The 22,148-nt window shown below is 38.2% G+C and overlaps 2 protein-coding genes across 2 annotated transcripts in view; one reads left to right on the top strand and one right to left on the bottom strand.

The window, feature by feature from the left end:
- Window positions 1-9,987, bottom strand: part of LOC149717171 (neuroglobin-like) — a 66,117-nt gene extending 56,130 nt beyond the window's left edge. The window contains exon 1 of the mRNA XM_089836232.1: window positions 9,625-9,987. The gene's annotated coding sequence lies outside the window, so the exon portion shown is untranslated. The remainder of the gene's footprint in view (window positions 1-9,624) is intronic.
- Window positions 1-22,148, top strand: part of LOC149717172 (uncharacterized) — a 123,665-nt gene that overhangs the window by 51,370 nt on the left and 50,147 nt on the right. The window lies entirely within an intron of this gene.

Below are 22,148 nucleotides of genomic sequence, written 5' to 3' on the forward strand. Positions count from 1 at the left end.
ATTGGGAAATTAACGAATTAACAAACAAAGGTTAAACAAACAAACAAACCACTTTCTCAAATATAATTTGAAACAAGCAGTCGCAAATATCTATACTTGACGAAAACAAATGCACCAATCATGTCCTTAATCACCGACCAGGGATAGATTTAATTTAAGAAGTTGGAATGGAGAACGGATAGTGTTTACTTCAGTCCGAGCCCCTATCTCCAACACGTAACGAAAAGTTTAAATTATCTTATTCGCTCACTTAAACTATACGTTTCGATGACGTTGCTGACGGAAACGGCGAAAAATTCGCAATTCCTTTTTACATGTGTCGCTATGACCCGCCTCTTCTTTCATACCCCTCCGTCTCGTGGAAGGGGGTCCGAGACTTTGACTCGCGCCCAGATTACTCTGTTCTCCATTCCTACTTCTAAAATTAAATCTATCCCTGCACCGACCTTACCAAGCATGTATTAGTAACGCGTTACATTATCTGTTTAGTATCTTAAATGTTCGATATTCCCTTGGTCAACCGTAATTAATTGTACGGTTGGATTTTAGCCATTTTTGACTAAATGATATCGCGTACGGTATTGTTACAACCTCCATTGTTCCTGGCGATATTGCATGTAACACAATTGAGTTTGACGCCGGCGAAGGTTTCCACCCTGTATATGGTTGCTTTGGAGACTGCAAAACAACAACTGAAACTATAGTTTCCTCATATTGTAGAATTTCAATGACGTCGCTAAATCAGTTAATCACATTCGTTCGACGCCTCATTTTACGTTTGTCATCGGCTATTGTAATGGTACGATGTAGGTGTAGATAGTTTGAAATGTCCCTGACCTCATTCTCTACTCCTTAACAAAATTAATTCGCTAATAGTGTGAGGGAATAATGAAAAATATGAAACATTTTTACGGTTTTAAATCAACGTTTCTCTTTTCTGCGCCGCGACGCGTCATTGTGTTGTGAGATTTTAAAACTGCAGTGTCACTAGATTTTTAGATCGACATTTAAATTTCGAGACAAAAATTGTTAGTAGGGTTTGTAGGTAAAAATTTACGTAATATTACTGGCCTACGAATAATTATACTCACTGTCTCTAGGTATCCATATTTTAGCATAAGTATATATACTTTTTTTTCGAGAGAAGTGTACCACAAAGCGGGGTAATTGTGTCATGATTTTTCCCAACATCAGAACATTTATAGCAAGGTTACTAAACCAATTCACATACGCGATAAATAGTTCCCGCATCAGTACTCTATTAGCGCTTAAGTATTTGCCAAGGTGCATGCGCCTGTGGATTTTTTGTCTCACGTCAAGACAATCAAGGTTTGTGGGTTGATTGCTGAGGATTTATGTAACACGATTCTTCCCAATATCAAAACATTTGGAGCAAGGGTACTGAACCGAATCACGTACGCGATAAATGGTTCCCTAATCATTACTCTATTTGTCAAGGCTCACGCGCTTGTGGATTTTTGTCCCACGTCAAGACGAGATTTGTGGGTTTATTGCAGAATATTTAGTACCAAACCGTTATATAATTCACCCCAAGGAGAGATGCCCATCTTAATCTTGATGAGCAGGAAGGCAAACAAATATGGTGAGCCTGGGAAGAATCATGTCACATAAGTGTTAAGAGGATACAGAGTGTCATCCTTCTATTATCCCTTTCTGATTCCACTGACCTTGTATATGACATAGGCTATAAAATCATATGTTGACCAAACACATTGGGAAAAACAATGTACAGAAATAGTTCCATATTTTGGAACTATTTCTGTATTTTGCTTTTTCAGTAAAATATATTTTATTTCATTGAAATCCTTAAAAAGATCACATGAAAAGACGTGCCAATATATTTATAATCTTAAAAATTTGTGTCGTAAGTTGGAAAAGTTTAGTTTATAAATGAAGGACAACAAAAGCTTTTATCTGAAATTCCATAAACCATAAATTCATAAAATATGATACATAAGTTTGTCACTGGTTACTGAGAGCTTGTCATGAAGTGACATAAGTGAAACTTCATTGATTCTCGTAAAGCTACGCCTGGAGAGGCACTGTCAAAGGTTAAGATGGACTGCAAAACCGAGTATAGTCGATTCTCGCGTCGTTCTCGAACTAGAGTTATACTTATGGAACATATCTTATAAACTTATGGTATACGTAATGAAACTCATAACGTTTAACAACTGTCCCTCTCTATTAAAGAACGGAGTGGCTCAACTACTTTTATATAACAACTTGCAGGTCGTTTGACACGAGGCCATTTTGAAAAACAAATTATACCAGCCAGCTCCCGGATACATTTACGGCGACAAAGATTGAATCGTGTCATTCTGTAATACAAAAAAGAAAAAAAAAAAAAAAAACACGTTGTCCCACCCTGTATACGAATACTGTTGGAAAGAAAAATGAATCCGAGAGGCAAGGGTCGTTTTATTTTGTCCGTTATTATTATTATTCTTCTTCTTTGCAGCATTGTTGTCGCGTTTAACGAGCCTTACAAATGGTTTCAACGCGTGCTCCGAGTGAATTTCTAGTCGGCGAGACCTTTAGCGCAACAAAGGCTAAGGTATAAGCCTTGGTCCAAAAGAGAAGCGCACGGGCAATACGAAGGAAATAGGGCGTTCTAAGTAGCCCAATTGGAATCCCGTTCTATGATAATCTAATTTAAGAGCTCCTATAGGGTGCCTTAATAGATAATTACCACCTAATAGATCCTAAACGGATTACCCATATACGAATTCACAAATTTTGGCCGCCATAAGGTAGATTGGGATGGTCTATAATTAAAGATGATGCTATAGGAACCGTACTGAGTTCAAGAGAGCTGCGCTTTTTAAAGGGAGCATGAAATAATTATTTATCATCTGTTTTGTTTTCTTGTTTGTTGTGGTTTTTTCTACTTACACGGAAATGTAAGGAGTGTTTTGAATTAGGATCATCTTTACTTTTATCACCAAAAGACTTGCAACGTCTAGAGAGCTTTAGGCGAAATTTTATTCTATATGAAGGTCGCTTCGATTCACCGGGCTAGAATTGTTTTCTTTTTTAATCGAAATAGCGTATAAAATAGTGAATATATCAATTGGAACCAAAGTTTCCGTAATGGACACTACGCGTTAGGCTTTCCCATGAAGCACTGGGAAGTATCCCTATTGGACTCCTAGTACCACCTGAAGGATTCGTTAAATGGAATCGAGGGAAAGCCTAACACGTAGTGTCCATTAAGCGCCATTATGGAAACTTAATTGGTGGTATATTCTTTAATATTGTTGTTAGAAACATGGTTCCAATTGATATAATCATTACTTTATACGCTCTTTTAATTAAATATTCTAGCCTGCGGTTAATCTTTAATGATTTTCACAAATTAGCGTGGTTTACAAGGTACAGTCTTAAATTAATATTAATTCCTAGACATTAAGTTATCCTTTCCAAACATTGAAACCTAACCTAACCTAACCTAACCTAACCAGTCAACTTATCAACTAATTGAATGTACTTAGATTTATTTGTGTGACAAAATGGAGATGTAAGGACGTGATTCGGGGGATCATAGCCTGAGCACTCTTCTTATTTCGAAACTGCAGGCAGCGGGGCTACGCAGTTTTGTAACGTTTGTCAGGTCTTCGCTGCGTGTGGTTGGCTATATACCCTTTTAAACATAGAAACGCAGTTTATATTCGAATAAAATTGGGCAATTTTGAAACAATGGCCCATAGGGGCTGCTCAATTTAGGATTACCGCGCTTATATAAGATCTCCGCTGCGTGTGAATGGGCATTTACCGTCTTATAGAAAATAGTCGATATTGGAATTAAATTAAAGGTAATTCTTACGCACTATAGTTTCAGGTTTCCTTTAATAACGAGGAGTATAGTATATTCGAATTTATAATTAAGACGTGTGTGTGGGGGGGAGGGATAAAGAGTCGGCGAGCTAAACGCTTTGTTAGTTTCTTCCCTTTTCAAGTCACTCTTAATGCTTGACATTAAACTCTTGTTAGGGAACGTTTATGGGTGGGTGGCCATCCTCCTATAGTATTCCTAATGAACTACACATTTCTCCTTCCTATGCTAAAACAAGAGTCAATAAACAAAGGACTATACGATATTCAATCGCCATCCTAGATCAAAAATACATATAGTTAAATAGGAATTATTCTGAAGCCATTAACTCAACGTATCTTGGCGAAAACTGCGGGAAGAGTTAGGCAAATCATTTTATGTATGACGAATTCTAACTCCACGACTAATTTATCTCACTGCCTGTTGCACCTTCCTCGCCATGCTACCAACCAATGAAAGCTCAGTTAGAAAAGACGTCAGAATTATGAGGCGTCACACAATGTATTCAAGCCCCGACTACGAAACCCGCATAGAAATTAACATGTGTTCTATGGGTACAAGGATTCTTATTAGCTATATACAGGATGTTTCTTATAAGTCTGGTTTAAGTTATATTTATATGTTCTTCGAGCGATTTTGAGTCTGAAAAGTTCTATGACATATTGCCGTCCGGGCCACTGTTTAAGAGTTATAATTTGAGTGTTTTAGGGATGACCCCTTAATTAAATTAGCATTATCTCTCAGTTTTTAAAATTAAATTTAAGGCGTCATCCGTAAAATACTCTAATCTTAACTTTGAGAACAACGGCCCGGGCGGCAAAAATTCATAGAACATTCGTGACTCAAAATCACCCAAAAAACATCCTTCTTAATTTATGGCAGCCTTATCAGAAACACCCAGATATGCCTGCTCAAACATAGTCAAACTGCCTGGCAGAAGAACTTTTATTCTTGTCAGATGCTGTCGCAATCTAAGGGGTCATCCGTAAAATACTCCAATCTTAACTTGAAAACAGTCGCCCGGGCGGCAAAAATGTCATAGAACATTTGTGATTCAAAATCGACCAAAGAACATGCCCTTTATTTATGGCACCCTTTTTAGAAACAGCCTGTATATGCCTGCTACAAACGATAGGCAAACCGCAGGGCAGAAAATCTTTTATTCTTGTCAGATGCTGTTCGTTTTATATATACTCCAGGGATTGATTTACTCTTGGCCTGGGCTTTAATAATGGAGTTAGTTCTCTTTTGTGAGCGGGTCAGCGGGTACGTCCATGACTTATTGCTCTGTTTCTCAGTTTTCTCCATTTTCCCCTTTAACCGAAACGTTTTAATGTTTGTTTTAGCGAACTTGGGCATATATTTCGGACAACCAACTAGCGGGGGGTTTCCTTTCCTTTTACGATTTGAGGAGCGGAATTAAAATTTAAAATCGTTCGCGATGTTTGACACTGTTCACGTATTCGTTTATAACCGGCACTAAAAGTTAATCAATAGAAGTAAGTCAAGGTTCTTTATCGATTACAAACCCAGACATAAAATAAATATGGGACAAAGTATCGAATTATTTCATGGGGGTCAGAAGGTTAGAACTCTGGGAATTAAAAGCAACCGTGAAATTATTTGAGTTTGTGAATGCAGGAATACATACAGCTACTAAGAATCATGGTGAACACATATATCCCATGTTAATTTCTATGCGGGTTTTGTGGTAGGTGTGTAGGAGGTCGGGTGCGAGAGCTGGTTCAACGCGCTGCGAGATAAATTGTTCGCGAGGTAAAATTCATCATACATAATGATTAGTCTAGCACCTCCCATAAAACCACCTAGATACGTTGGGAAAAATGACTATACAATGATTATAATTAGCTTTATATTCCTGGTTAATGTTATAAGTAAAATTCTCTAATGAACCTAGGCTAAAAGCAGAGAGAATTTGTAATAGGGAGTGGAAACTGAGGAATATTATGTAGCTCAAAAATCACGTGATCAACAAAACTGGCCAGGTCTCTTTCCGGTATTATTTTTTGTGGCCCCTCCCTCTAGGGTGGGTCTAGAATGTTGCGGGAGGGTCTAAGGGAGATGGACACTACCTTTTTAGGGAAAGGGAAACGTCTGACTTAAAATAACTCCAAATGGTGCTAGTTGCATGCATTCGAAATCGCCAACCCTTATTGGGTAATTGTACAACCAACAGTGATTGAGGACAAAATTTAAAATTAAAGGAGAGTCATGTGACCGGAAATTCACCTGACCAGTTTTAGCGTCGCAGCCTAATTGTTTGAGCTACATTGTATTTAGCACTGTCAAGGGCAAGAGCTTCCACTCCCTGTTATAAATTCTCTCTGCTAAAGGGCTTATACGCTCGAAATAATCAGTTAAAAAAAAAAGTCAAAGAAATCATTTTTTGACTCCATGGGTCACGGTAACTTACTCTGGGACGTCGTAGCTCTGTTAATTTAAACGCTAATGGAAAATGCCTTTAGGGTGTGACAGGTAAAACTGTTACCCATCCAACCAAATACTAATTAATGAACTCTTTATCGACTATAACTCGAATAAATAATGTTTTAATAAACAATTCATTTTGTTAATAGATAATATCAGGGATAAATATAATTTTAGAAGTAGGAATGGAGAACAGAGTAATGTGGGTGCGTCAAAGTTCCGGACCCCCTTTTCTGGGACGGGGGCTTGAAAGAAGAGGCGGATCATAGCAACAGAGGTAATAAGGAATAACGTATTTTTCGCCGTCTCCGTCAGCAACGTCATCATAACGTAGTTTAAGTGAGCCAAAAAGATAATTTGAAATTTTCGTTGCGTGTTGGAGGGAGGGGCTCAATACTGGGCTATGAGTCGGACTGAAGTAAATACTAACCGTTCTCCATTCCTACTTCTAAATTTAAATCTATCCATGTTAATATATTTCCAAAATATTTATAGTTTTCAAGTTGCACATTTATAAGTTTGTACGCTATACCAGAAGTGAGATGAGACCAGAAGTACTGAGCTAACCAAATTCTTCACTCGGCGAAAGTGAAAAATTCTTGATAACACAAGAACGGTTGGCCCTCTAGTAGCGGTTTCTGAATTTCCCCTCCAAAACGTGAGACGGCGGTGGTAGACGGCCGAACTAGATTCAAGGAGCCGCGTCCGTGTTCGGCCGCTTTAGGTTGAGGGGAAGGGGGTAGGAAATGTTTTTGGAACTCGACCAATTTTTTTCTCAGTAGTGTAGGCGCGTGGGAAGCGGCATAAAATCCTCAAATTTGTTCACTAGTGCCAGGATCTACTATCAATGCTAGAGCCTTTCACTTCTAGTCTCATCTCACTTATACTTATGATATACAGAAAGCTCTGGGGGGGGGGAAGATAAAAGGCATTAAATAATAGGGTTTTGAAAGATTAAACTTATGCAATCAAAGAGACACTCTAACTAAAAACAGTAGGTTATTCATTTATCTCAAAAATATTAAAGCGCTGCAGGCATTTGCTTTAAAACCCCAGATAGGTCTTTTAAATTTCTCTCTTTAAAGGGAGGGTAAAGTAGAAAAATCAAGTAATTTTTTTCTAGATTCTTCTACATATTATAAGACCAGTCTGCGTATGGTGAAACATCCAGAAAATATCTCCGAATGATTTTAAAATTCAAATTAAGTCGATATTTTATGGATAATTTTAAATAAGGACCTCTGACCAATCGCGTAACGCCCTGCCTTCTTGTTAACAAAATTCTCGTGGCACGCTCCATGCCAGGTGAAATATATCGCGAGATATGATAAAATTTGCGCGCGATGTGATAATCGTGGCGCAATCAAGATGTAGAGCGTGCAACTGGAATTTAGTTAACAGGATGGCAGGGCGTTACGCGATTGATCAGAGGTCCTTATTTCAAATTATCCTTCAAATCTGAACCTAATTTGAATTTTAAAATCATTCTGAATGTTTCATCAGGGATAGATTTAATTTTAGAAGTAGGAATGGAGAACGGTTAGTATTTACTTCAGTCCAACTCAAAGCCCAGTATAGAGCACCTCCCTCCAACACGTAACGAAAAGTTTAAATTATCTTATTGGCTCACTTAAACTACGTTTTGATGACGTTGCTGACGGGGACGGCGGAAAATACGTAATTCCTTTTTACCTCTGTCGCTATGACCCGCCTCTTCTTTCATACCCCTCTGTCCCGTTCCATTCCAACTTCTAAAATTAAATCTATCCCTGGTTTCAATATGCAGACTGGTCTTATAATTATTGGAAGAGTCGATTTTAAAATCACTTGATTTTCCACTTCACCCTCCCTTTTAACGGTAGAGAAGAAATTTTATTCATGGGTATATTAAATATCTTCACGCGATAACGGAGCGTAGTTTGTTTCTATAGCTAAACGTGAGGTAAAGTTTTATGTCATAGAAGAATACATGGTTAAAATGTAGAGCACGTTTTTAATAAAGGTCAAATGTTACGATACATTAATGTAGTACTGTCACGAAATTAAAGGCCCTAACACGGTCGCACGCACTAGAGCGATTTTTCCCGCTCGTTTTGTTATTGCCACTAATTTTGAAATAGTTAGCTTCTGAAACGCTAACTGTGTATCAATATTAATGTCATTGCAAGATCATCAAATGAAGTTTTAACTTGTGACAAGGTTACGAAGATTTTAACGTCAGTTACAACTTTAGAAGGTACTTATTTCTCCCTTGAAAATCGGTTATTTTATATGTAATCAGGTTCAAAGAAGTTACGGATAATTATATTCCATCAGTTTTTTAATTAGAATCCCAATTAAGGCAAGTAATTACCATGTTTGGGTAATTAATCCATAGTAATTAATGATGTAATTTAACGATATAGCTCAACTCTCCAGTTTCGTCTGAAATCACTTCAAACGCCAGAGTTTTAAATACTCAATAAATTAGGTATGCCCCATTAACGCTAAGCCTAAATCTTAACCCTGACTTTCCCGGAGCAGTAATTACATTAATTAACTTCCAATCCTCTAATTATAGTATCGAATCCGTATCCCAGTCCCTGAAAATGCCAGCAAATTCACGAATCTCAATACAATTTCCCGTTATTCGCTTTAATTCCAGCAGAAATATCCAAGTTAATATCCAATATTTTCTCACGTACATTGGTACCATTGGTGTCGGCCATTTTGGGATTGTTGGAGGCTGAATGGTGGAAGGAAAAGGAGATGTGAGCGGAGAAGGGGGAGTCGCCCCAACCGGAGAGCGGGGGCGTTGGAGATTGTAAAGAGAAAAGGCCCAAAAGGGGGCCAAAGATAGGGTATACGAAAGGAAAGGGCAGATATGGGGGAGAGGGGAGATGTTGACAATGACGTAAACCCCTTCTCAACCACCCTAGAGCCCAAGCCGATCTTGTACAACCAAGGCTTAGCAAGGCTATCTTATTTTCGGGGTCAAAGCTAATCCTTTCAGTTTGATTTTGAGAACGAGGTGATTATAGGAGTTGCTTCTCCTTAAATATACAAAACAAAATGAAGCTCCCTGTAGCCCGGAGGGGATGAAGGTATACAAATACTCCTATACCCTCACCAAGATTGCTTAAATACATTTCTCCTCAGCCCATACCTTACCCAAACAACAAACAAACGGCAAACCTTATTCACTCTCGCCGGCTACCAATATTTCAAGGGTTTGATTGATACAGAAAACTCCCGCCCAATGTAAAACACGGATAGGTACAAGGGGGATTTCAAAATAAACATTTAATTGAGGCATACATGACAAAATCGTATACACTCACCCTTTCGCGTGATATCCCAATCAATGACTTTGTCACCAAAAATCCACGCCACGATATAACTCGTCACTGATGACGAATAACGGGCAGTTTATGTATAATTTCCGTCTTCAGTCGGTCGCGGTTATAACACTAATCAATTTTGGGAAGTCGACATCGGAAAACCCAACCAATTTTTCGCGGCGCTCCAACTAGGAGAATCCGGGATGATTTAGCGGATAGACTTTGCAAGGGGAGTCCTTACGTTAGCACCGTCGCTGACGTTCGCGTTGTACTAACGTAGTTTCGGATCATCTCCGTTAGGGGAGCCGGCGCTCTTTCTCTTCGCGCCCTATCGGGAAGCTACGAGCTTCTTCCTACCATCGTGAGCTCTAGGCCAGGCTTTAGGCCTCTAGCTCTTGTCGTCTGCCCCACCTGGCGGCCCATGGCTTTGCCCACGGTTTCACTCCATTGGAGTAAAGTCTAAGAGCCGCGTTTCTCCTCTCTCTACTCTCTCCTAGAGGAAGGAGTTCTTCGTGAACCTTACGGGAACGAAGGGGAAATATTCAGAACGACGCTCCGCGGTGGTATACTATAGTATACCAAATACCACGGGTCGAAAGGCTCGTTGTTTTGTTCGTCTGTATACCCTATATCTGTGTGTCGATACTTTTTCGTACGAATCAATGCGTACGTTTCGACAGTGATAATTGAAGAAATAGTTATTAAACCTTTTTTCCTTGTATCGCGGATTAGAGATTTATTTCATGAGGGACATGCAGTTAAGTATCGACACTGATGTTTTTTTTAACAAACTTGCCTAAAACAATTAACGACTCTATCATGAGACCCACTAATCAGAGTGGTTTTCTAATGAGTCTAGAGACGTCGGTAATTTATTTTTCAATGCGTATATAGTCTATTAAACAACGGTAAATTGTAAGCACTTAATACCTAGTTTATGCGCTTTCAAGAGCACAATCTAATGAGAAATTGAAGAAAAACTGAATTCCGAAGTAAAATAGGCAAATTTTAATCGTCTCTGGCAGCCTATAGTACACTTAGTTTTACACAAAAAGGTTTTGACTCTGAGTGCCAAAATTTGGAATCTGTTTGGTAATTTACAAAGGTAAAGTACCATTGTAAAATTACGGTAATTTACGCCAGTTTTTGGGAAGTTACCGGTAAGTTACGGACTGTAATTACCGCCTCGCATCTCTATACTCATGACCAATTAGAGAAATCTAATTTTGGTACTATAGGAATATATTTCATAGAACCCAAGGAAATCAGTACATTATCAAAATTAGTAGAAAACTTGAAATGAATTTGGAAGGAAGTTGTAAACCATTTAAGTCGAGTAACTATGACAGGTCGCTTTCGTTGGTTGGATGGGTTGGTCGGAGCGGCTAAGGCTATGCCAGCCAGAAGGGCACGTCCGTGTTCCCTTTCTCTCTCATCTCTCCCCGTTATTTGGAGTCAATATTAATCTGTTCTAGCTTCGTAAGCTCCCTAGAAGTTTCAACAGTCATAGCCAGTAGTTTTTTCTTTCCTTCTTCTTTACTCTGACTTCATCGCGTAAGCCTTAAAGGGAAGATAACCCTTGAACCACTTAAAATTATAAATTATATAGTAAGTTAGGGTAATCCTTGAAATAAAGGAAAATGTACAAGGTGTTTCTGGTAAGTCTGCCATGCCATAAATTAATGGGGGGGGGGAGTTCTGTGGGAAATCGATTTTGAGTCGAAAATGTAACTTCTATGACATGTTGCTTTCCGGGTTGTGATTTAAGTGTTTTAGGGATGATCCCTAATTAAATTAGAAATCATTGTCTTTCAGTTTCTTAATTAAGTTTAAGGGGTCATCCGTACAATACTCCAAACATAACTTGATAACGGTGTCCCGAACGGCAAAATGGAGATAGAAGTAACATTTTCGACTCAAAATCGTGTGAAGAACATCCCCCTTAATTTATAGCAGACTTATCAGAAACACCCTGTATTTAAGGATCACTTATGATAATCCTCGGAAATATATTTCATTTTCATTTTCGAGGGAAAATTCCATGGACTTTCAGGAGATTTTCCAATTAAGCGGAATAACAACGTTTATTTCCGAGAAATTTCCAAATCAAAACACAAATTCTGGTTTAGTAAATTTCCTGGAAGCCGAGATCTCAATAATCTTTGCTTTGAACTCAAATTCTCAAAAGCAAAATAATATTATAATAATATACTTGAACGGATTTGGTTTCATCTCGGAGCATAAAGCGAATGAATCTCGGTTGGCGAGGGTCATTAACTATAGAAACGCGTGTTTCCATAAGCATGTTTTCATATTTTACTGAATTTCCAGCAATGAGGATTTTGAATAGACTTCCGAATATGTAATTTTTTTCTACAAAATCGAAAAACCAAGGGTTTGGTTTGAGATGCTCCTATTCCTTTTTAAATGTGGTGACCCTTTCGTGTTTAATCTCATATTTATTTGAGATAGGTCTTGTGGTTTGTTTGTTTCTATGTTTGCTCTTTATGCACAGTCACCAGGCATTAGTTAATTTTCGAATTTAATTTACCAAATTATGTGGTTGATATCAGTAACACCAAGGGATGGTTCATAAGAGTTTGGAGTTAAGCCTATAACGAAACTTCCTATTCTAGATCCGGGACATTTTAACTTTATGACTAACCCATAATGAAGCATCGTTTTATTGAATTTTAAAGTTGTAAAAAAGATAAACATAAACATGTAGATATTTCAAACGGATGAGAACAAAGATAATTTAGTAATCAGTATCTACATTGGCAGGAAGCTCTTCCCGGTTTCCAGGCCATTAATACACCCGGGAAACGCCGGGTTAGCGTTGTTAGTACATTATAAAGACGCTTGTTTAAATAAAAATAAATATAAAAAAAAACATTTTTAAACTTGCTCAATATACTTAATCCCCTGGAAATGAGCTTCTCCTTGAACACAACTGTGATGCGGGTGAAACATTTCTACAGGCGCTCGTTGAAAATACATGGGCTCTTCATCCCCTGCAGTTCGGCTTCCCTCTAGAACATTTTATGGTACCCTCTCAGTAAAATTTAAAGGGCAAGTCTCATTTAAACGGAAAAAGTTTAAACATGCCATGTCTATTGCTTAGTGCGCATAAAAAATAATTAGTTTTAAATAATTTCAAAATATTACCTTATTAAAACTTTAGATATACCAGGGATAGATTTAATTTTAGGAGTAGGAATGGAGAACGGTTAATATTTACTTCAGTCCGTCTCATAGCCCAGTATAGAGCCCCTCCCTCCATATAGTTTAACGAATAGTTTAAATTATCTTACTGGCTCACCTAAACTGCGTTTTGATAACGTTGCTGAGGGGAACGGCGAAAAATACATAATTCCTTTTTACCTCTGTCGTTATGCCACTCCTCTTCTTTCATACCCCACCGTCCCGCGGAGCGGTGTTCGGGACTTTGACGCGCGCCCAGATTACGCTGTTCTCCATTCCTACTTCTAAAATTAAATCTATCCCTGGTTATACCAAAAATAAATTTTGTCCTCTCAAAACAAAATCTTGCATGCTGGGAGAACTTTGTTGCCGTAAATGGAGGTACACACTGTAACATTATAGGTATGGATGTTTCGGCTCCATTCCTCTCTAATTCAAGCTGTAACAAGACTCTTACGAGCCTCTCTCTTTCCTAATTGGCTAACGAGCTTCTATCGTCACTGTGACGTGCAAATTAATAGTGCAGAGTGTAATCTACATTCTTTAAATGAAAATTGCTAAAATTAATGTAGTGAAAAGTAATCAAGCTTTTGACACTGAAGAAAACAGCTTGATTTGAAAGTTTAAGTGGGGACTATTTTCTATGTAGTTCCGCGAATTTTCGTGGTGTTGGTTGGGCTGACGTTACCATCCTGGACCCATATAGCTCCCTTCTCTCATTATTCCCTTCTGTTTCTAGCATCGATGGTCACTTGAAATCATATTTCTGTGATGACGTCACGGTGGAAGCCTTACAGAGACGGATTTTTAACCACTACGAATAGGGGAAAATATATCTTTTAACCTACAGTGAAACCTTATACATGACCTCAATGTTTTTCTAAGCCAATAAGATCGATAAACTGAAACTATATAGCTACAATCTCTGATGTAGAGGCTATACTGTCAACTTTTTCATTTAAATGCTAAAATCAGTACAGACTCAATCTTGTTTTTCTTTTTTTTATATATAAAAAAGCAGTAACTCTGACCAACTTTACAGAGCATTCAATGGCTTATCGAAAATGGTTGGTCAGATAGTTTCAAGATAGTTCCACTATCGCGGCTTCATCCAGAGTATAGAAAGAAATGTTTTAGTGAAACCGTATAACACTATGCACAGATGTGATTAGTCTATTCCTACTAATTACTATTTGGCTCGGGACTAATTAGTTACAATCAAGCCGAATGCAATTCTAGCAGCGTACTTAGGGCGTGTTCCATTAACCTACGTGCTCTGAGTTCATTCGCGATTTGCTCTTTTGCTTCATAAAGTCTGACAGAGAGGGCCAAAATAGTTCATTTCAGATTGTTTTGGAAATAAAATGACGCATCATTTCCATAGCTTCTTTAACGCTACTTTTTTCCCGCCAAAAAACGTCTCTAGAAATTTAGGAAGAAATCATTCGTACTCATCTGTCTATTTATACAGAACAGATCCGAAGCTGATCTCGTATCGAGTGCTTGGTAAATGAAAAACAGAAATAGACGATTTCGATGTAAAACAAATGAGGTTGGCAACCCTTAGCATCGGTACATACAAGGAGGTTGATCCCTTGCCGTCTCTGCTCACTCTCGTGATCTCCCAAGCCTACAGCGCAGGCGCTAAAAAGCGGCATGAAAGGTTACATTGAAGTATTCTATCGGGAGCGGTAAATGGAACACGCTATTAACTTTCCTAAAATGTCATGTTCTGGTGCTTGTCGTATAATTTTAAAGAGAGCATAAAGGAATTTTTAAAATATGCTCCAAACCGTTGATTTTTCAATTTCGGACCTAAATAATCCGAGACAATTTTTTAGCCTGTATCTCTATTTTCATTGCGAATTTCCCCGCCAAATCGAACCGGTTCCCTCATTAGCAAAATTTTCATCCCACCAATGAATGAAGCGCGAACTGAGGAAAATCATCATCTATGTTTTAGCCACGCTCCTTTCTTTGGTTGGTTTGTTTGTTTAACACTTTGGCCATTAATAGGATGGAACGACTACTTTGAAAATTGTTGTAAAATCAACACAAATATTTTGGTGGGTTTTATTACCGTTCGAGTTTATAATTCTACTAGTTAAGCTACCCGGTAGTTCTAATAGTGTGGAAACCTTGAAGAGTTTTCTAACTATGTACACACTAAATAGTCTTTGGGAACAGCCCTTGGCAAATAACATTTTTTTAAATCTTTAAAATTCAATAAAACGATGCCTAGGACTAGAGATCGCCGATACCAGTCTTAACCCGATACCGATCGATACCGGTGCAAACATGAACCGATACCGATCGATAACGATGATCCAAAATGCGATACTTCAACCGATACCGATATAGTACAGTGCCATTTACATATGTATAAAAAATACTAGGAAATAATTATAGAGTAATTTCATGAATTATACTACCAGGTACAATGTTTAGAGGTACTTTCAAAATAATATCACGGCTTATTAACATTCATAGAAATGTATTATCACTATCAATACATTACTGAGAGGCCTAAAAATGTCATGTAGCGGCATATAAAGCGTTTTAAACGAGTATCGGTTTAGTATCATCAGAAGTAGGATAAGGGACTAGAAGTATCGAGGTAACCAAATTCTTCACTTGGCGAAAGTGAATATTCTTGATAACACAATAACGGTTGGCCCTCTGGTAGCGGTTTCTGAATTTTCCCTCCAAACCGTGAGACGCTCGCGGCGGTAGACGGTCGAACTAGATTCAAGCACCCGCGTCCGTGTTTCGCCGCTTTAGGTTGAGGGGAAGGGGGTTTGAACTCGACCAATTTGTTTCTCTCTAGTGTAGGCGCGATGGAAGGGGCATAAAATCCTCAAATTTGTTCACTAGTGCCTGGATCTATTACCAATGCTAGAGCTCTTTACTTCTAGTCCCTTATCTTACTTCTGGTATCATATTAAGCCAACCGATCCGATGCTATCGGCAAACCCCGAGTATCGGTGCCGATGAAGCTAAAAATGTAAGGAATCTAGGACGTAGCAAACAGGAATTATGGCTAGGTGTTCGCCTCCATCCCAACTTTGAAGAACTCTTCGAAACCACTGCTGAAACTGTCCCCTGGGTTTTCCTGATATCAACGGGGCAGTTCAGTCAAATTCGGTATCGAGGAGAAAACCATAAAAAGAAAAAACCTATATAAGATTTAGTGAACTTGTTTGAACCCTTTATTATCCCATTAAACGATACTTACTTTACTTCTATTTACTCATGATATACTCTTAAAATTTGAAGTCCCATGTAATGTCTCGATTTAGATACACTGTTATTCTACTTTTTTTCATAGTCGTTTCAATTCAACAAGGTTTAGGTGCAATGGTTAGATTTCAATAACTGGGTAAATATTCGACTCCTCTTTCGTTGAATAGATAGAAAAGTTTTCAGTGGGAGTGCGATGAATCTAAAACGAGCACCCATTCCAAGAATTGCCGGGAAAGTATGGGAAAGCTAACAGCAAGGAGGATGTAGATAATGGTGTGGAATCGAATTAACTTTCTCGTCCTTCCAGACGTTATGATAAACAAATGAGAATATGTGGGCTATAAAAAGCCTTCGGAACTCACGGTTCAGCTTTGACAGTACATTGAGTTCAAAGCCCTTATAGCAAGAAGTTTGGTGTAAAACTTGATGGAAACATTTGCCGATTTCCAAGTAGTGGTAATGTGAACAAGACCATTCCCCTTCCACAATGTTTAGAACCGTTCTAAAAGGGGGACTGCATTATCGTCTGATTGAAATCTGGTTAAAAAGGAATATCTGGTATATGAATCCAAAGACGTTAGATATTGCTTCAGAGTTACCTGTCCACCAAACTCCTTTTATTCAGAGCCATATTATCTAGCGACTTTGTTGTCCACATGCCGCCGGATGTTTTGTCGTCTTAAGACAACAAGGTGGTCAAATACCAGACTCTATTTTACCCCCGACTTCTGAAAAGGGTCTCTTTGTGTCTGGTTGCGATAGAGGTTGATATAAGAACGACGAACGACAGCGTAATCTTTTGGCTTATTTCTACTCCTATAAGTACGTCCTCCTTGCTAGTAGCGCCGGAGAAAGCGGCTTCAGGGTGAGGAGAGTGAGAGTAGTGTGAGGGGAAGTTCGCTGTATTTATGTCGGATATTTCCGACGGTCTATGCTCTATCCGGTTGCTTGGCAACGCTCTTTCTGCCCAAGTTTAACCTTCCTACTATCCGCGACGGATCGGAGCGGTCCATTGGAAAAGGGTAAAAAGGCGTTGGACCGCCTATACCATACAGCATACGCGTGCTGTACATGGATCCTCGAAGAAATGGTTAAACACTGCTGCTGCAAAATAACCAAATTTTTTAATATTTATTTTAGTATTTGAAACGGTGAAAAGAAATAAATTCACAATGTTTTCGCATTTAACAAATTAAGAGTATTTATATAGGCTATAAAATAAACCAAGTAAATAAGGTATGGTAACTCTTGGTCCTATGAAACCCATCCAGTATCGTAAATTTATTTAACAATTTGGAAATTTTTTTGTCTGGTTTTTAAGGGGAATTTAAAAACAAACTAATCTTCACAAAATCATGGCAAAACCTGTGCAGATTAAATGCAATTCTACAGTTTATTTACTATTTATAGATACAGAGAAACCAACAGGTTATTTTCCTCGCGCCAAGAAGTACCGCTAGAAATTCTCAGTGAAAGTTGGCTAGCCTCCAGTGTGTAGTGAACTTGGGCGCCATCTGGCGTCGCTTTTAGGTGCTAGGGAGAAAACCCTTATGTCGGCCTTGTCATTGTGTGTTGGTTTATCTGCATATAATAAGCATAACGGTGTATTAAGAGCTTCTTAAACTTGGCTAAAAATAAGTAAAACCAAGAAGGGATATCTAGTTTATTGGGTAGAAGGTATAAGATTCCTAAGTATTCGCGCGCCATAGTCCCAGCCCCCCTTTCAAAATACAAGGGGGACGTAAAAGGAGGCTGGGCTATTTCGCCTCTCCTCAGTCGGAAAATACGTAATTTTCGTCATTCGCATCGCGCTGACGTGAGTTTTCAAGAACCAATGAGATGCTGGTTGTAATTTAGAGGCGGGGATTAACTCCGGACCTACGTTTGGACTGGAGATAAAACTAGAAATGTAGCGAATTTATATCTACTCCCTAGGAAACTAGATATCACTTCTTGGTGAAACATAAAATATTGTTATTTTTCTTATTAATTTTATTTGAGTTTGGAATCAAACCAAACCACCAAACATTATAACCAAATCAGCGTAGATAAAGTCGTTTACTCATTTTATTGAGATCTCCTAAAACTGGGCTAAAATAATATATGGAAAATATCCAGTCATTTCGGGTTTTCCAAAACGTTTTGTTTCTTCTTTTCCAGACTGGCTTCGCGCTCTTACTGATTAATTTGTCAATGGTATATACAGTCAGAGACTTACACGGCAGCACCGAAAAAGGGGATTTTGTAATCTCTTCACGGCCATTCATTGTTGTAAGGAAAAAGGGGAGGCGAGGCTTCTTTTTGCCGTTTTAGAAATTCTTCTTCCCACACATACTGTATCATCGAGGCCCTTTTCCATTCAAATTGAGAGCTAGGACCTACGAGTTCCGCAACGACCGAGCTCGTGTAAGGAAAAATTTCTTTAGTCGTTAGCTTAAGTAGAGTTTTTGGCGGAAAAAGAAAAAAAAAATGTAGGTGGGACCAAAGGAGGAGATCTCTTAATGCGCTTGAAGAGACCAGAGATAAATGACGCTTTTTCTTAGATGATTTTTCAATCTCCATCCTTCCCCCAACTTTATATTCCTTAAAGGACACGTGGAAGCTAAAATATTCATATTGTAGTGTCAATGTATATCATAGGCCTACTTTTCAACTACTGGTAAAGGTTTCCAGGCTGAAAATCTACTTTCAATACACGTCCACGGAGTCCACAGAACGTTTTCTTGGGGTAGGATAGCCTAATCGCTTTATTCAAGTGGTTTTACACAAGCTTCCAGAACAACGTGTACTTATGGGCTTGAAGAGTTCCCTATATTGACCAACTTTAACTAGAACTACGGCGCAGCTACGAGGGTAGTTTTACATTAAACTACAGACTAGACTAGACGTTTTTCTGTTTTATTCGAAAGAGCTTCGTATAGATCATTACATTAATTCCAAAAGAGAGGCCAACACCACAGGGGCCAGGCCGACTTCTTGGGTTTTTTCCCTCGCACCAAGAAGCGCCGCTAGAGGCAGTGCAAGTCGGCTTTCTTCCCGCCTGTAGTGAACTCGGGCTCCGTCTGGTGTTGCTTCTTGACGCCAGAGAAATAACGTAAGAGGGCGACCTCCCACCGCCATAAACCATGCATTAGATGGACATACGTTTACGATTTGAAAGATTCGTTAATTTATATTCCCTAATAAAAAAAGAAGAGAAAATTGCCTGGTTCTTACCTTTAACGAATATTTGAGGCCAGTTTCACCCTACAACTTTCACTGAGTAACACGAGTATACAGTTAACATAAACATCCTTAGCCACGACTGACCAGCTTCGAAGCATGGTCATTCAAACACCCCTTCCCCGTTCCCCCAATACTAAAAATCTTCGAACGATAGACTTATGGCTTTGCAAAAAATTCTGTTAACGTCTCCCCACAGAGTTTTCACTTGGTATTACCAAAGTTTTGGTAGCCATATTGGTGGCCATGTAATCGTAAATGTTAAAAATTTGTTCCATGGTTAAATATTCTATTAAAAACTTGTTTATAAAAAAATCCATGAAGTAGAGTTCTTTTTATAAATAAGTTTTTAATATGGACATGCAAATCTTCCCCCAATGTTTATAGCTTCTTCCCCAACTGAAAACTCTACAGTAACCTGCACCATTGATCATCCAACTTAGTTTTGTGTTTCATTTTGGTAAAAGCATCCATCTGAACTTTAATATTTTATTTTTTCTTGGGAGATCCAAAATTTTCTCGGTGTTTCCCCCATATGATTTTTAGTATAGCAATAATTCTATCGATTTTATCCTGTTTTTGTCGCCTTGGAAGCGCAACGCGTTCGTTGATAATTGCGGGGTCATTATTCGGAGATTTTTACTGGAGAGTAAATAACGTCTGCTCTTCGAGGGAGCTTATTTATTTCTTAGGGGCTTCGCTATTATTTGCCGCTTCATTTAATTTTAAGCTCCTTGGAGCGAGAGCAATAAAAACCAAGACTCACCCAGGTTTCTTACGCTTCTTGGTGCAGCACTACTTTCGTCTCTACGAGCCTTAACATTACGTATTTTATCGCCTTGGCTTTTACCATTTTGTCTAACTCGCTTGAACAAAGCTGTTCTTGAAGAATGATATGTTTAAGCCCACAGTACACGTAAACCAAAACCCAATTACCAAGAGTAAATAAACCCCGGGAGTATTCAGCTCTATATTAAGACGAAGCGCGGTGCAGTATCCTTAAGATGGTATTTTGTAACCAATGAAATTTTATTTGGTCCCGAACGCTGTGCAGTTTTCTCAGTAAACATTAGATTGATTCAAATGTAATTATGAAGATTATTAGAATTAATCATCATTCATGTCATGACGATGCAGGGATATGGCTCGCGTAAAGGTCATTAAACTAAAGGTCATTCAAAATTGCAACCCTAAGCGTGCCTATTGTCAACAAAAACATTCAAAACTGCCACTATAAGCGTACCAAGAGTAAATAAACCCCGGGAGTATTCAGCTCTATATTAAGCCGAAGCGCGGTGCAATATCCTTAAGATGGTATTTTGTAACCAATGAAATTTTATTTGGTCCCGAACGCTGTGCAGTTTTCTCAGTAAACATTAGATTGATTCAAATGTAATTATGAAGATAATTAGAATTAATCATCATTTATATCATGACGATGCCGGGATATGACTCGCGTAAAGGTAACTAAACTAAAGGTCATTCAAAAAAGCGAGCCTATTGTCAACAAAAACATTCAAAACTGCCATTATAAGCGTTCCAAACTGTCAACTAAACCTTTCAATATTGTCACTTTGTGTGCCAAATTTTCAACTATACTGTTCAATATTGCATCCCTGAGGAATACTTCTACCACACAAAGGTGTTCAACAATGCCCATAAAAGAGCTCAGCCTCGCACATTGTTCTAGTGTTCAAATTTGGTACCTGTATTTACTGTTCAAAATGACCATAAGGACTTCTTCATTTATAACTACTTGCGCTATAAATGCAAAATCTATAATTGCAATTCATCTAAATTTTACATGTTTTAATATTAGAAATACGTATATACCACTCGTAAATATTGCTTTTATATGCTAAGTCCGGCATATTTTACAGATTCAACTCTGTGAATTTCATAAACCTAATCTAAGCCGAGATCTAACCTAGCCTAACACAAACCTAACCCTAATCTACCAAACCTAACCTAACCTAACAGTACTTGAACGATCACGTCATAAATCCAATTGGGGTCAGGTTGCCATCTTATCCCACAAATAAGGGGGATTATTTCCTGCAAATTAAGGCTTCTTTCTGTATAATTTAGAGTTTTTAAAGTGCTTCCGAATTGTCATCTATATTTTTGTAAAACACTGGATTTCAGGTACTTAAAATATAAAGGCTACACTTGCTTTTCTCTCTCATTGTATACAGTAAAGGTTAGTGTCTCGAGATTGTCCTTTCATATGAACTGACCTCGCCAAGGTCAAATTCTCTCTCCCTCTCTCTGAACACAGTCAGGAACCCTTCAATTCTGCTGCAATCTTGTCTACAATCATCGCTGTAGTTATTTTGGCGCAAAACGATTTTTCCTTTGATTCGTCACTAAACGATTTTTGGTGACCTATAGAGAAACTTGCGTCTTGAGGAAATTCAGTCCAATTGTACTTATCGATTTACTCTTGCTATTTGTTATCTAAGAGTTCATCTTTGGAGGTTAAGGGTTGTTGTAGTTATATGGTCACTGTTTTTGTATTTTATGTCTGTCAAAATAGTTAAGCATTGGAAAAATTTTCGAAGTTGCGAGTGCAACAACCCGATTTTAAATGTATGTCTTATTTTCCACGTGAAATTTGATTGTAGTATTTCAGAAAACTTACTTTGAAGAATTTCTATACTTGGTTATGTATTTGCCCTTCCTAAATTGGTTGGTGAAAATATGATTTTATACCCCTATTTAACTATTTCATTAGACTCCTAGATACACCAAGAATAAATATTTGCATGACATCCAGTAATGACTTAAAACTACCACACGTTTTTTCTGTAACATCATGACAATTATGTCTATTATTGCTACTCGCGATTTTTTTA

Source organism: Phalangium opilio, unplaced genomic scaffold (genome assembly GCF_054372755.1).
Source record: "Phalangium opilio isolate 3A_F unplaced genomic scaffold, DU_Popi_V2 ptg000003l_1, whole genome shotgun sequence".
Taxonomy (NCBI): domain Eukaryota; kingdom Metazoa; phylum Arthropoda; class Arachnida; order Opiliones; family Phalangiidae; genus Phalangium; species Phalangium opilio.